This window comes from Mus caroli, unplaced genomic scaffold (assembly GCF_978045245.1).
Source record: "Mus caroli unplaced genomic scaffold, Mus_caroli_1 scaffold_19, whole genome shotgun sequence".
NCBI lineage: Eukaryota > Metazoa > Chordata > Mammalia > Rodentia > Muridae > Mus > Mus caroli.
In genome coordinates, this window is record NW_028227274.1 from 41,135,958 (window position 1) to 41,151,523 (window position 15,566).

The following is a 15,566-nucleotide window of genomic DNA, read 5'->3' on the forward strand; positions in this document are numbered from 1 at the left end:
ATCAATCCATTTTGCTCACTGAATACTCTGTGGGTTATTGGCCACTTGAGGTTCGCATGTGTCAGCTAAGAATGCTTCTGTTTCTTTGTTATGTTCCCCTTGAACATGTGCCTTCTTCAAGAACATCTTGATGCTGTTCAGAAAGAATTTATAATTTTCAACAGAGAAAAGTAAGTGACTCCTTGGTGGAGACCAGCAGCTTAAATTGATATATTTGCAGAGACGTCATATATTTTTAAGATTTTATTTTTCTGATAAAAAGGACATGAATCCCAGAGAAAGATTTTGAAATTGCAGAAGCCTTTTCTTCTTCTTCTTCTTCTTCTTCTTTGGTCTGAGTTTTTTTTTCACATCTGTAGAATTTTTAATGAACAAAAAAGTTAAATACAAACTTTCATATGCAAAATAGATGACTGTAAACCTGGCAACTTCAGAGCCAAGTACTAAATCTGTCTCCAAAGGCTCAGTGGGGCTGGAGTAGGGCATGCTGATGAGCCAAGAACTTAATTTCAGCTATATATATATACATATATACATATATATATTAAAAAAAACCTCTGAGGAAAAATAGGCTTTCATTGAGGAGCATCTTTGGAAGCAGACAGCTCAGGCCAGCCCTTCCCTGGTGAGGCTCACACACTCACTCACCAGACCTACGACTTAACATGTATGCTCACAGTTACTTTGAATCCAGTTTCAAGAGGAAGCCAAGCTACTTCGGTTCTAGAAAAGAAAGTCTCTAAGATGCGCACACCCAGTTTGGAGGATGCACAGATCGAGTTCCTTGGTCACATTTCCAGGAACTGTGCCCATGTCATAGCATCAGACTCTCTAAAAGGCAGCCAGATCCTACAACAGAGCATCGTCATATCTTCTGGCATTTTCAAGCCTTAAAAGAGAGAACCTTGACTGTATGTCAGCAGTACCCACTCCAGCATTAGAGAACCTAGGGAACACCTCCTTCCTCCCCCTGCTGATATCTCTCTGCAGCAGGAACTGGCAGTTTGATTAACATTCTTTTCAGAAAAAAAATAGTCCAAATTATTTATAGCTAAGTATAAAAGAGCAGTGGGAAAAGGGCACTGCCCAATGAGTGAGTGAATTCGTGTGAACACACAGAACAATTCATATAACAGATCCTGCATTTCCCACATTCTTATGGAAATAACGCTTTAAAACAAAACACATTAATTAGCATTTGTTCTTGTGTGGGGTGAAGAGTCCAGGGCTCTGAGCAGGGTTGCCAGCAGCCCCTCCACACCTCTAGTCAGGGCCACTGTGGAGAGGCCCTCATGCATCTTGAGAGCTCAGTACCTGTGAGAGAAGAGAAATGATCGGGGACTTTTTAACCCACAGTGCATGAGGTATATGGAAACATCCATGAAAGAACCACCAGCAGCTAGAAGACCAGGCAGGGCATTGTCACAGCAACTGCTGGTGAAGGATTTCCCACACCATCTCCTTCCGCAAGATAGGCATCTGGTGCTGAGTGAATGTGATAGGTTTGTCCCTAGAAATATAATCTGCATATTTACAAGTAAACATCCCACAATCACTCCCATTCAACTGTTGAGGAATTGCATGTGGCTTCATGCTGTAGTGGGTCCACTCTAAGAGGTTGAGATCTCTATTTCTTTTGGTCTTGCTTTCACCCTCTAAATACTGAAGAAGAATCTCACAGATCCTGTGGCCTTTTTGTCCCATAGAATCCAGATATTTAAGACACTTTTTTCATAGGTCCATCACCACCAGGCTCCAATGTACCTTCCGATGAATTAGGTACCAGAACAAGTCCTTGTTCGAAGAGATTTACCCCTTTGGTCCATCTTTTCACTGCTTGGTAACCTCCAGACTTTAGCTTAGGATAGAAGAATGTACTGAAATCTTGAAGTGCTGGATAGCCTTGCTTTTTACTCCTTCCCACTAAAAGATTCATATAAAAATTGATGACCTCATCATTGAGCCAATGATAGTTCTTTAATGTCTAGATGTCTCCGCGGGTGATTTGCAACTTAAATGCACTGCTCAAAATCTCATCTGGTGGGCCGTGGCCCAGGGCATTACTGATTTCCTTTTCCATGTCCTCTGTAAGTGCAAAGAGATCTTCTGTTCTTTTGTCCTTCTCTTTGCTTGGGAAGTTCTTTTCCTTTATCTCAAGCCCTGATATTTCCCGCGCCTGATCCTGGCTAAGGCCAAAGCAGTAAAGGGTGCAGCAGTGGCAGTGGTGGCAGAGGTGGTGGTGGTGGCTGCAGCAAGGACAGCTCTGGGGTTTGTGTCTTGGGGTGTGTTGGCCGCCTCTGCTACTCAGGCCTGGAATGTACAGATGGCTGGCTAAGATTCTTGGCACTATTCTTCCCTTGTGTGAGTGGCCCGAGCCCAGGGCCCACGCACTACTCAAGAGGTGGCGCTCCAGCAGCACTCTGTTTTCTACTGCAGTGGACACTGATGAGATCCCAGCCAAAAGACCAAGATTAGATTGCTTTATTCACCAAGTGAAGAACAGTCTCTACAATGCTGCGAGTTTATTTGGATTCCCGTTCCAGCTGACCACAAAACCCAATGTGTCTTCTGCTTGTAATGGAACACAGAATGGGGCCCCTTCTGGAGAGGTCTTTTCCAACTCTTCATATTGTGAGCTGATGAGTTCTGGATCCTGCAGCAGCATGCTGAATCTGGGTAATAAATCTCCTAACGGAATAAGTGACTATCCAAAGATCAGAGTGACAGTGACCCACTATCAGCCAAGGAGAGTCCTGCCCTCCTTTGGTTTTAAGCTGAAATCAGAAGGCTATAATAGAAGGCCAAGTGGTCTTCACCATAGCAAAAGCAATCCAGAGAGTTCCTTAACATGGAAGCCTCAGGAGCAAGGTATGACAGAGATGATTTCTGAAGAGGGTGGCAAGGGTGTAAGGTGTCCCCACTGCACCGTGGAGGAGGGTGTCCAAAAGGATGAAAGGGAGAAGTATCAAAAGTTATTGGAGCATCTTAAAGAAGGTGCTCATGGAAGCATGTTCCCCCCACAGTTTCACACCACAGTTCTCAGAGAATTCTGATGGACACATTAAAGACCAAAGGCTTGGTGGAGGAGCAGAATCATGGTGTCAGAACAACCCATTTTGTTCCAAAACTGTTTGGAGTTGTTGAAACAAGAGGACCTCTCTGTTCAATGAGAAGTGAAAAGAGGTATTCAAAAGGAAAAGCTGATACAGAGAAGGTAGTGGGACTCCAATTTGAAAGGGAAGGTACAAGAGGACACCAAATGGAGCCTGATCTGTCAGAAGAAGTGTCTGCCCGAGTTCACCTAGGAAGTGGAAACAATGGCTTACTCAGAAGGAAAATATCAGTGGTCTGAGCTTTTTAACTGAAAATTACCCCAGTATCTGGTGCCATATTTTTGTGAATTGGAATGTAAACACGATGACTATTTAAAAAGCTTCTGTCTTAACATTTTTGGGGGACATTTATGAGAGGTAGACTTTGGACAAGCTGTAGGAGCCAGTTCCATTTGTGGGTCCTTGGCATTAAACCCAGGGTATTAGGCTTATTGGTCAAAGATTCTGGAAACCACTGAGCCCAACCCTATGACTTATAAAAGTTTTCTTAGCTCAGACTTCTTTTTAAATGTATAAATTGAGGCAACACTAAATGAACTCAGCAGCTTGTATCCATATATTTATTCATTTGTTTTTGTATCAACAATGTTTAAAGAGGAGAAGGCAGTTGATTTGGGAGGGGCTGGTGAAAGTGCAGGGTGGGAGGTAAGTAAATGACCAGCGCACCATGTGTGGTCAGTTAAAAAGAAAAACAAACAAACAAACAAACACACAAAAGAAATCCATTGTGCTTGGGCTGTGGTTCAGTAGTAGAATCTGTGCTTAGAATGCAGGAAGACATGGATAGATTCCCCAGCACCCCCAGAGACAGAATTACTGAACCGGGCTGTGCAGAATAGCTGGTTCTGAGCACCACCTACTGCTGTACATTTTAAAGAAGAGGAAAAGCATCAATAACAAAACAAACAACAGAAAACTTTTCCAAGAGCTCATAGTAAATGCTTCTTGGGCTTATTCCTTAACTTCAGCTCAAAGTTAGCATCCAACAGATGAAATAGCCACATTTCTGAGAAGGATTAGGGCCGAGAACTTCACAAAACAGTGGGACTACTTTATCCTTTCTTGTGCTACTCCTGGAATCTCTCCAAGCAGCTTCCTTCCTCCCTTACTCTACAGAGCATCAGAAAGGCCTGAGCAGGGTTTGAATACCAGAGTGCCCCTGAAGTAACAGCCACTCTGCACTGCAGTTGAAAATCTCCAAGGCATTCCCAGTGACTCAGAGTGGAATAATGAGGCAGCTACCTATGGGGCAACCCTGGTAAGATCCTCACTCTGGGGAAGAATATGTCCTGCCAAGAGCCAATGACACTACTGCAGCCCTGGTATAGGCTGAGGTCATCTTTAGTACGGGCATGAATCTCAGGCAGCATAGAGCATTTATAGTTCAATCCCACTGATCTAATTAATTAGTGGAAGTCCAGAAATGACTGGATTTCCTATCTTTTTGGCTTTCTGGGTGATTGGTGAATAAGTAACTTGGAAGAAAGAGTGTTTCTGTAGCTATGGACACCCACATTGCTGTTGGAGGTTGACAGGGATGCTGCCTTTCATACGTTCAAAGATTAGGCATGGCAAGTGCATTGCTCAGCTCCTCCATGTTCCTGTGTTCTGTCAACACAATATCTGTCTTCTACTTCGGTCTGCCTGTGAGTGCTATTGACAGGGTGTTTAGGGGCCTGCTCAATGTGAAACCCTGAGACTCCACATTTCATTCTATGTGCTTTTCTGAACTGGTGGCTGATTTAAAAGCCCCCAGAATGAAATATATATATATATATATATATATATATATATATATATATATATGCTTGTGTTAAGCCATAGTGTATGTGATATAAATGTGCTTGTATGGATTAAAATGTCTTCTGTAAAAATATGCACTCAGACATCCTTTGTCAAGTATGTGTGAGGTCATCCCAGGTCACCTGTTCTTACTTCCATTAAGAAGAATGTCCCTTTAGCATGGATGGTGTTGGAGAGTTGTAGCAACCCATTTTAGTGGACTCACTGAAGGATTGCACCCAGCATCCTGGCTTCTGCCTTTCACTGTGACCTCAGGTTTATAAATAATCCTTATATGACCCCTTTGAGTTTTCCCCTGCTTCTCTGGGTCCCGTTTCTTTACCATAGCCTTTGGGGATAGTCCAAGGCCCATCATCTGAGCTAAGAGGACAACAAAGGCTTTGGGCACTTTGGGGTAACTCATAGACTCACAATAGCTCCACAATCTCCCAGCTGGAATTTCCTTGGCCTGTCCTGGAGTTAGTGGGCTCTGAAGTGCTGCTCACCAATTGTCCTCTAGCCCCTGCCACACTAAGTTTCCTGTATGCTGTTGCCACTAGCCAGCTGTGCAAAGGTCAGGGCTCAGCACCTTAGGTTCTGAAGAGCACCAGCCTTAGGTGTACACTCTCAGTTTGCAGGCTGTTCGGGTGATCCCTTTCTCTGCTACCTTCTTCTCAGATGTGTGTTTCATCTGTGATGGGTTGGTATAAAAAAAGCAAACTCTCAAAGGCTCTTTGGAAGCAAAATGCGTTTGTTATTTTTAACACTGTTCGTGTTCTCATTCCCAAGCTGGTCAAGTATGACCATCAAATACTCAAGGCTCCATAGGTATGAAAGTTAGCCAACGCATCTGCCATCAATATTTTAAGTAGCTGTTTATGCTTTCCTGTATTCTCCATCATAATTGCCATTGGCCCCTTTTAAAGCCACTCAAATCTTTAACAGGCTTACCTAGCTGTTTCTTGGTCATAAGCAGAGAGACATACATTACCAGTACTGAGGGTGGCCAAACAATCTCTTTGGCTGATAATATTGAGGGAAACTCTCTCGTTCTGGTTTCCCTGGGCAGATAAAATGAAAACCTAGAGATGTCAAAGACCAGTTTTGCCTTGAGGAGGAATGTGCTTTGTTGGGAAGGCTGGACTGAGATGGAAACTGCCTGGGTTCATCACTTACATTCAGCAAGCTCAAGTTTGCCCTATTTCTCCTGAGCTTTTCAGACATCTTATAACCCCACTTCCAGACTCACCTGTGTACCAGCATAAACCTTGCCATTGTCTGCCCTATGCAAATGAAAACTCGATTTTAGAATGTTTCCCAACACAGGGAGAGACATGATGGCAGTTCATAGACAAAATGATCCCAGAGTCCTGACTTGTTTGTAGGTAGTTTTATGTCTCTGTTTTTGTAGTGTTGGGGAGCTGACCTGGGGCCTTCTGCCTGCTGGGTAAATAAATGCTATACCTACAAGCTGCACCCCAAGGCTAGACAACATATAAAAATCATTACACAAATCAGAACTTCCAAGTTTCTATTATGCACAGATAACAGTTTTTGTCAGACATTCACTGAACTGTTTGAGATCAGGTTGCTGAAGGAAACCTTTGGTGTGATTTACATGGGGGCTTCCCCTCAACCCCAGACTTTTGGAAATAAGTAGCTGGTGTTTACAGAAAGGCATAAGAGATAGTGGAAGACAAACACACACACAACCACACAAAAGCACAACAACAACAAATCCTTTTTAAAGTTCTGTCTCAGAATCAACTAGACTCATCCCCAAAGATGTTTATTACATTAAAAATAAATGTGATTATTTATTAGGAAAATCTTAAATGAACTCCATTGTTTCAAACTCCATTGTTGGGTGAGTGGCCCACAGTTGAATCTCAGGCCACAACTGTCTACAATTAACCTCTGCTGTTTTCAGATCTGATGCTTATTTACCTACTATCCAAATAATGGAAGTTTCTTCTTTTGTATTACATGGTGTGTGTGTGTGTTTGTGTGTGTGTGTGTGTGTGTGTTTTACACATGTACATTTACATGTGGCTATGCATTCATGTGCATGATCCTGGGGACCAGACAAGGACATCAGATGCTCTGCTTTAACACTTTTTAGCATTGAACCAAAGTCTCTCCCTGAACTTGAAGCCACCAAACCCAGTTATCCTCCTGTCAATTCCCCATCCACATTACCAGGGTTCTGGCATACATATTTTAACGGGTAACTGAAATTGGAACTCAGGTCTTCTTTCTTACACAGCAAGCTCTTTTACCCACTGAACCATTTCCTAGTCTCCCAGAGTTTCAGTATATTAGGTGCGATAGTTTTCCACGCACAAAGGACTGGATACTAGTGACGGTAATTTTATAATTATTTTAATAACCAGGTTTACATTAACAGTCACGTGAAGAGCTTTTTGTTTGTTCATTTGTTTCTTTAATCTCAGCTAACTCAATACACAGGTTTCTTCAAACGGTTCAAACCAAACAGCTCTTCAATATCCAAGCTGCCTCACAGCTAGCACAGGTCACAGGGAGGCTCACAGTCTGTCCATAGCCACCAGACACAGAACTGAACACCCACACACCATGTCTCAAAGGGGAATTATGAGGAATGCATGACTGCATCAGGACTCAAGCTGGGACAGTCTAAGGGAGAAGATCTGGGAGGCTTGTGGCAAGAAGCAACATTGGCAAGCACTCACCTCTTGGAAGGGACTTAGCAGAATGAGCAGAATGGAGTCCAGAGTTAGGGTTCAGTCCTTGGGAGATAGACCTCTGCATATCATGATAAAGAAATGACCCAAAGACCCAGTGGACTTTGAAGTTAGAGAAAGGCCATTTTAGAGGATGACTATAATCCTATTAGATTAAAAACAAAACAAAACCCAAAAAACTTAGAAGTAACAAATTTCTCCACTGGGGAAGCTGATTTAATTGATCCAGAGAGACCTTTTCAACCACTCAAGCCTGTGGCCCTTTCAGAAAGAATGTCAATAGATTGCCATTGGGGCTCAGCAATAACTTGGCGTTTGGAGATTGCAGAGTATTCTTAGAGGGGACTTGGTGGAAAGCCCTGAAGACAGAGCTACTTGAGAGAAGATGGTACCAGAATACTCTCCCACCCTGGCATGCTACTGTCTGCTTGTGAAGCAGAACCAATTTGCATTTCAATTTGTAACTCCAGTAACATGTATCTTAGAAAAATTCTCATGTTAAGAAAACAGTTGGGGAGCTGCCAAGGGATTCTCAGGATTTACTATGCTAGGGCACTACTCATAGTAAATGAAGAAAGGGACACATTCTGAGACGGTGCCTGCCCACCTTGAGGACTTCAAGAAGATGTTCCTTGCACAGGAAACTAATGCTTGAGTGGAACATAAGGTTTTGGCACAGTGGCACACTTTGGAAATGCCAAGTGCAGTGCAAATGACCCAAAGGAGTTCATTTTTCATGATCAGAGAAACCCTGGAAGGGCTCAGGCATGGGGAACCACACAGTTGCAGATGCACAGAATTACAGTTCATTTACATGTCTCGTCCCCCATCTGGTGGCCTCAGATGGTACTACAACATGTGCTGCTGCCTAGCCTGGCTTTTGAGGTATTTAGTGCACAAGCTTCAGATCTGGCAAACTCCCTTTGCATATAAAAGTTCTTCTGTGTTCCTGGATTGATCCCCAAATTTGAATTGTAACTCAAAACTTCATTCCCTACTTTTTCTGCTAATGTCTCCTTTAAAATGAAAGCACCATGAGAGCTTTAAAGAAGCAAGTTTCCTCTTCTGAGGTGAAAGCCTTTTTCAAGATTAGAACAGAATAGCTTTCTCCAGGAAAATCCCTTCCTCTGCAATTTCCAAATTCTTATGTATCCAAACTGTTCATGTTTCTCTAGTTCTCAGTTTTATGACAGCCTATAGCCAGGGCTGGAAGGGGGCAATGATGAAGTACCGTGACAGAGTTTTTCCTAGCATTTGAGAGGGCCTGGACTCAATTGTGCAGCTTTACAAAACGAAATAAACAAAAATTCCCCACCTCAAAACAACAACAACAAAAAACAAAACAAACAAACAAACAAAAAAATCCCAGCAAAACCAAACAACACCTGCAGGCAGAGATGGAGGTTTCTCTTAAGTACTTCGAAGGTGTAGGAGGCCTGCTCTGTTCTTCAGAGTACTTAATGCACAGTGTGATATTTCTCATCGAGAGGGTCCCTAGAGCACAGAAGTCTAAGCCAAGGTCACTACCACGTTTCCTATGGGAAGAGTATCTTGGCTTCTACAGCCCCCTGACTTGCTCACAGAATCGGGCTCACAGTTGATTTTGGAAATGATGTGATAGGAACATGGGCTTCCAACTCTGATAGACAAAGAGGGAGGCTACCACTGCTGCACACTGCCCTTACGTGTTGCACACCAAGAAAGCTGCATCATGTCGCTTTATACACATCATCCTAGAGATTTAGTACCAATTAAAGAGTGATATCCCAGCCCCTGGGATCTGCTAGCAGAGGAAGAAACACTTGGTTAGCATTGAAAATGTGGGTATATAGTGCAGTCCTGCTACTCAGAGCTGGGTTCCGTATATCTCTGGTGTACCCTCCCACAGAAGCGGAGTAAAAACTGTTGGGAGTAAAGTTTAGGAACAATGGAGTAAATCAGCTCTCCTAAAGAAATAACATTGGGAATGTACTCAGGTCTGGGATGAGGAGAGTAGCCATTCGCCATGAGCAAAGGAAGCCTTTGGCTCTAGCTCTGCCATGGTCCTTACTCAGTTTTCAGACACTAGAGAGGAGGGTGGGGAACACCTCCCCAGGGCCGAAAGGAAGGCTGTCTAAGCTTACCTTTCCTCCCCTAAATAGAGCTGGGGCTGCATTCTCCATGGAAGCCTTGGAAGAGCCCCAAGGAAACTAAAGAGGAAGAGACCTGTCCTGCAGAAGATTACATAGAGAACATCAGCACAACAATCAAAGAAAATAAAAAACGCAAAAAGATCCTAACTCAAAACATCCAGGAAATCCAGGACACAATGAGAAGACCAAACCTAGGGATAATATGAGTTGATGAGAATGAACATTTTCAACTTAAAGGGCCTGCAAATATCTTCAAAAAAATTACAGAAGAAAACTTCCCAAAGCTAAAGAATGGCATGCCCATGAACACACAAGAAGCCTACAGAACTTCAAATAGACTGGACTAGAAAAGAAATTCCTCCTGACACATAATAATCAGAACAACAAATGCATGAAATAAAGATAGAATATTAAAAGCAGTAAGGGAGAAAGGTCAAGTAACATTTAAAGGCAGGCCTATCAGAATTACACCAGACTTTTCACCAGAGACTATGAAAGCCAGAAGAGCCTAGACAGATGTTTTACAAACACTATGAAAATACAAATGCCAGCCCAGGTTACTATACCTGGCCAAACTCTCAATTACCATAGGTGGAGAAACCAAAGTATTACACGACAAAACCAAATTCACACATTATCTTTCCAAGAATCCAGCCCTTCAAAGAATAATACAGAAAAAAACCAATACAAGGATGGAAATCACGCCCTAGAAAAAGCAAGAACATAATCTCTCAACAAACCAAAAAGAAGACAGCCACAAGCACAGAATGCCAGATCTAACAACAAAAATAAAAGGAAGCAACAATTAGTTTTCCTTAATATCTCTTAATATCAATAGATTCAATTCCCCAATAAAAAGACATAGACTAACAGACTGGCTACACAAACAGGACCCAACATTCTGCTGCTTACAGAAAACCCATCTCAGAGAAAAAGTCAGACACTACCTCAGAGTGAAAGGCTGGAAAAAATTTTCCAAGCAAATGGTCTGAAGAAACAAGCTAGAGTTGCCATCCTAATATCAAATTAAATCAACTTCCAACCCAAAGTTATCAAAAAAGACAAGAAGGGACCCTTCATACACAGCAAAGGTAAAATCCTCCAAGAAAAACTCTCAATTCTGAATATCTATGCTCCAAATGCAAGGGCAGCCACATTCATTAAAGACACTTTAGTAAAGCTCAAAGCACACATTGTACCTCACACAATAATAGTGGGAGACTTCAACACACCACTTTAATCAATGGACAGATCGTGGAAACAGAAACTAAATCGGGACACAGTGAAACTAACAGAATTTATGAAACAAATGGACTTAACAGATATCTACAGAACATTTTATCCTAAAACAAAGGGATATACCTTCTTCTCAGCACCTCATGGCACCTTCTCCAAAATTGACCAATAATTGGTCACAAAACAGGCCTCAACAGATACAAAATTATTGAAATTGCCCCATACATTCTATCAGACCACCATGGCATAATGCTGATCTTCAATAACAACATAAATAATGGAAAGCCAACATTGACGTGGAAACTGAACAAAATCTCCTCAATGATACCTTGGTCAAGGAAGGAATAAAGAAAGAAATTAAAGACTTTTTAGAGTTTAATGAAAATGAAGCCACAACATACACAAACCTATGGGACACAATGAAAGCATTTCTAAGAGGGAAACTCATAGCTCTGAGTGCCTCCAAAAAGAAACTAGAGAGAGCACACACTAGCATCTTGACAACACCTCCATATGCTCTTGAAAAAAAGGAATCAAATTCACCCAAGAGGAGTAGATGGCAGGAAATAATCAAACTCAGGGGTGAAATAAACCAAGTGGAAACAAGAAGAACTATTCTAAGAATTAACCAAACTAGGAGTTGGTTCTTTGAGAAAATCAACAAGATAGATCATTAACCTGATCTTGATTCAACTTTGGTACCTGGTATCTGTCTAGGAACTTCTCCATTTCATCCAGGTTCTCCAGTTTTGTTGAGTATAGCCTTTGGTAGAAGGATCTGATGGTGTTTTGGATGTCTTCAGGATCTGTTGTTATGTCTCCTTTTTCATTTCTGATTTTGTTAATTAGGATGCTTTCCCTGTGCCCTCTAGTGAGTCTGGCTAAGGGTTTATCTATCTTGTTGATTTTCTCAAAGAACCAGCTCCTTGATTGGTTGATTCTTTGAATAGTTGTTCTTGTTTCCACTTGGTTGATTTCACCCCTGAGTTTGATTATTTCCTGCCGTCTACTCCTCTTGGGTGAATTTGCTTCCTTTTGTTCTAGTGCTTTTAGGTATGTTGTCAAGCTGCTAATGTGTGCTCTCTCTAGTTTCCTTTTGGAGGCACTCAGAGCTATGAGTTTTCCTCTTAGAAATGCTTTCATTGCGTCCCATAAGTTTGGGTATGTTGTGGCTTCATTTTCATTGAACTCTAAAAAGTCCTTAATTTCTTTCTTTATTCCTTCCTTGACCAAGGTATCATTGAGAAGAGTGTTGTTCAGTTTCCACGTGAAGGTTGGCTTTCTATTATTTATTTTGTCATTGAAGATCAACCTTAGTCCATGGTGATCTGATAGGATGCATGGGACAATTTCAATATTTTTGTATCTGTTGAGGCCTGTTTGGTGACCAATTATGTGGTCAATTTTGGAGAAAGTACCATGAGGTGCTGAGAAGAAGGTATATCCTTTTGTTTTAGGATAGAATGTTCTGTAGATATCTGCCAGATCCATTTGATTCATAACTTCTGTTAGTTTCACTGTGTCCCTGTTTAGTTTCTGTTTCCACGATCTGTCCATTGGTGAAAGTGGTGTGTTGAAGTCTCCCACTATTATTGTATGAGGTGCAATGTGTGCTTTGAGATTTACTAAAGTTTCTTTAATGAATGTGGCTGCCTTTGTATTTGGAGCATAGATATTCAGGATTGATAGTTCCTCTTGGAGGATTTTACCTTTGATGAGTATGAAGTGTCCCTCCCTGTCTTTTTTAATGACTTTGGGTTGGAAGTCAATATTATCAGATATTAGAATGGCTACTCCAGCTTGTTTCTTCATACCATTTGCTTGGAAAATTGTTTTCCAGCCTTTCATTCTGAGGTAGTGTCTATCTTTTTCTCTGAGATGAGTTTCCTGTAAGCAGCAAAATGTTGGGTCTTGTTTGTGTAGCCAGTTTGTTAGTCTATGTCTTTTTATCGGGGAGTTGAGTCCATTGATATTAAGAGATATTAAGGAAAAGTAATTGTTGTTTCCTGTTATTTTTGTTGTTAAAGTTGGCATTCTGTTCTTGTGGCTGTCTTCTTTTAGGTTTGTTGAGGGATTACCTTCTTGTAGTTTCTAGGGCGTGGTTCCTGTCCTTGTATTGGCTTTTTTCTGTTATTATCCTTTGAAGGGCTGGATTCGTGGAGAGATAATGTGTGAATTTGGTTTTGTCGTGGAATACTTTGGTTTCTCCATCTATGTTAATTGAGAGTTTGGCTGGGTATAGTAGCCTGGGCTGGAATTTGTGTTCTTTTAGTGTCTGTATAACATCCGTCCAGGATCTTCTGGCTTTCATATTCTCTGGTTTAAAATCTGGTGCAATTCTGATAGGCTTGCCTTTATATGTTACTTGGTCTTTTTCTCTTTCTGCTTTTAGTATTCTATCTTTATTTAGTATATTTGTTGTTCTGATTATCATGTGTCAGGAGGTATTTCTTTTCTGGTCCAGTCTATTTGGAGTTCTGTAGGCTTCTTGTATGTTCATGGGCATTTCTTTCTTTAGATTTGGGAAGTTTTCTTCTATAATTTTGTTGAAGATGTTTGCTGGTCCTTTGAGTTGAAAATCTTCATTCTCATCCACTCCTATTATCCGTAGGTTTGGTCTTCTCATTGTGTCCTGGATTTCCTGGATGTTTTGAGTTAGGATCTTTTTGCATTTTCCATTTTCTTTGATTGTTGTGCCGATGTTCTCTATGGAATCTTCTGCACCTGAGATTCTTTCTTCCATCTCTTGTATTCTGTTGCTGATGCTGGTATCTATGGTTCCAGATTTCTTTCCTAGGGTTTCTATCTCCAGTATTGCCTCATTTTGGGTTTTCTTTATTGTGTCTACTTCCCTTTTTAGGTCTAGTATGGTTTTGTTCATTTCCATCATCTGTTTGGATGTGTTTTCCTGTTTTTCATTAAGGACTTCTACCTGTTTGATTAGGTTATCCTGTTTTTCTTTAAGGATTTGTAACTCTTTAGCAGTGTTCTCCTGCAATTCTTTAAGGGATTTTTGTGCTTCCTCTTTATTGTCTTCTACCTGTTTACCAGTGTTCCTTTGTATTTCTTTAAGTGTGTTATTAAAGTCCTTCTTGAAGTCCTCTACCATCATCAGGAGATATGCTTTTAGATCCGTGTCTAGCTTTTCCGGTGTGTTGGGGTGCCCTGGACTGGGCGAAGTGGGAGTGCTGGGTTCTGATGATGGTGAGTGGTCTTGGTTTCTGTTAGTAAGATTATTACGTTTACCTTTCGCCATCTGGTAATCTCTGGGGTTAGTTGTTGTCGTTGTCACTGTTTAAAGATTGGAGCAGAAGCTGTGTTCCACTCACCAGCAGTATCAAAATCCTGTGGCAGGGGTCGTGGGTAGCTGGTGGGTGTCAGCCGACCCTGCGCTCTAGCTACACTGGTGCTGTTCCGGCCGGATGAGGCCTGTGGCCCTACTCAGGCCGGTTTCTGCTTCCCTAACTAATGCAGTCTCAGGTCCCTCGCACAATTGGATTGGAGCAGAAGCTGTGTTCCACTCACCAGAAGTCTTAAGATCCTGTGGCGGGTGTTGTGGGTAGCTGGAGAGTGTCAGCCGACTCTGCGCCCTAGCTACCCTGGTGCTTTTCTGACAGGAAGAGGCTTGTGGCCCTACGTAGGCCGGATTTCTGCCTCCCCAACCAGAGCAGTCTCAGGTCCCGCGTGATTGGACTGGAGCAGAAGCTGTGTTCCACTCACCAGCAGTCTCAAAATCCTGTGGCGGGGGTCGTGGGTAGCTGGCAGGTGTCAGCCGACCCTGCGCTCTAGCTACACATTGCTGTTCAGGCCGGATGAGGACTGTGGCCCTACTCAGGCCGGTTTCTGCTTCCCTAACTAAAGCAGTCTCCGGGATGCTCCTGTTATGACATGGTGGCTTTAGGGACAGATGAATTGCTTGCCATTTTAAGTTTCATATCCAACATTTTGAAAAGAAACTATAAAACTTTTCTAACACAAAGAATGGACTCACTATCCTTCAAATACAGATCATGAGATTGGATGACAGTAAGCTGTGTATGGAAGCTGACTTAGAGTTTCTAGACCCTAGAAGTCATTCCTAGTAGGTGAATTCCCAAGTTACACAAGCCACCTGGCTCTCTGTGTTGTTTTTAACAAAATTTCAAACATTTGATTTTGCTAAAAAAGAGTCAGGAGCCAAATACTGGGGTAAGAGCCTGCTAGCTCAGGGAGGCAGATAAAACATCCAGATGACCCTTTGATGACCTTCATCCACAGCTGATGTCCCAAAACTAAGTTCTTCTCCATGACTTTTCAATAACCCGCAAACCAAATAGCCCTCCTCTCTACTTTCTGTGTCTCTCTGTATTCATCCTCTTACTCTCTGTTTTTTTTTTTTTTCTATGTTCACTCCCTTTCTGGTTGCTTGTTTTGCCTTTTGACCAATGGTTGACTTTAACCCTGTTTACAATAAACAGAAAGCTCTTGGATTAAAGTTGTATGCTAGGGCATAGACACACAAGGAAAAACAGGTTTTCCCAGTAAATAACTCAGTCTTGGTGTACACAGTGTGGTCAAACCTCCTGCAACATCCATGGACA

General features: G+C 42.0%; 2 pseudogenes; one reads left to right on the forward strand and one right to left on the reverse strand.

The window, feature by feature from the left end:
- Nucleotides 1-1,164: 1,164 nt before the first annotated feature.
- Nucleotides 1,165-2,094, reverse strand: LOC147000275 (sentrin-specific protease 2 pseudogene; annotated as a pseudogene).
- A 221-nt stretch (nt 2,095-2,315) lies between these two features.
- LOC147000276 (sentrin-specific protease 2 pseudogene) lies at nt 2,316-3,352 on the forward strand (annotated as a pseudogene).
- Nucleotides 3,353-15,566: the final 12,214 nt, after the last annotated feature.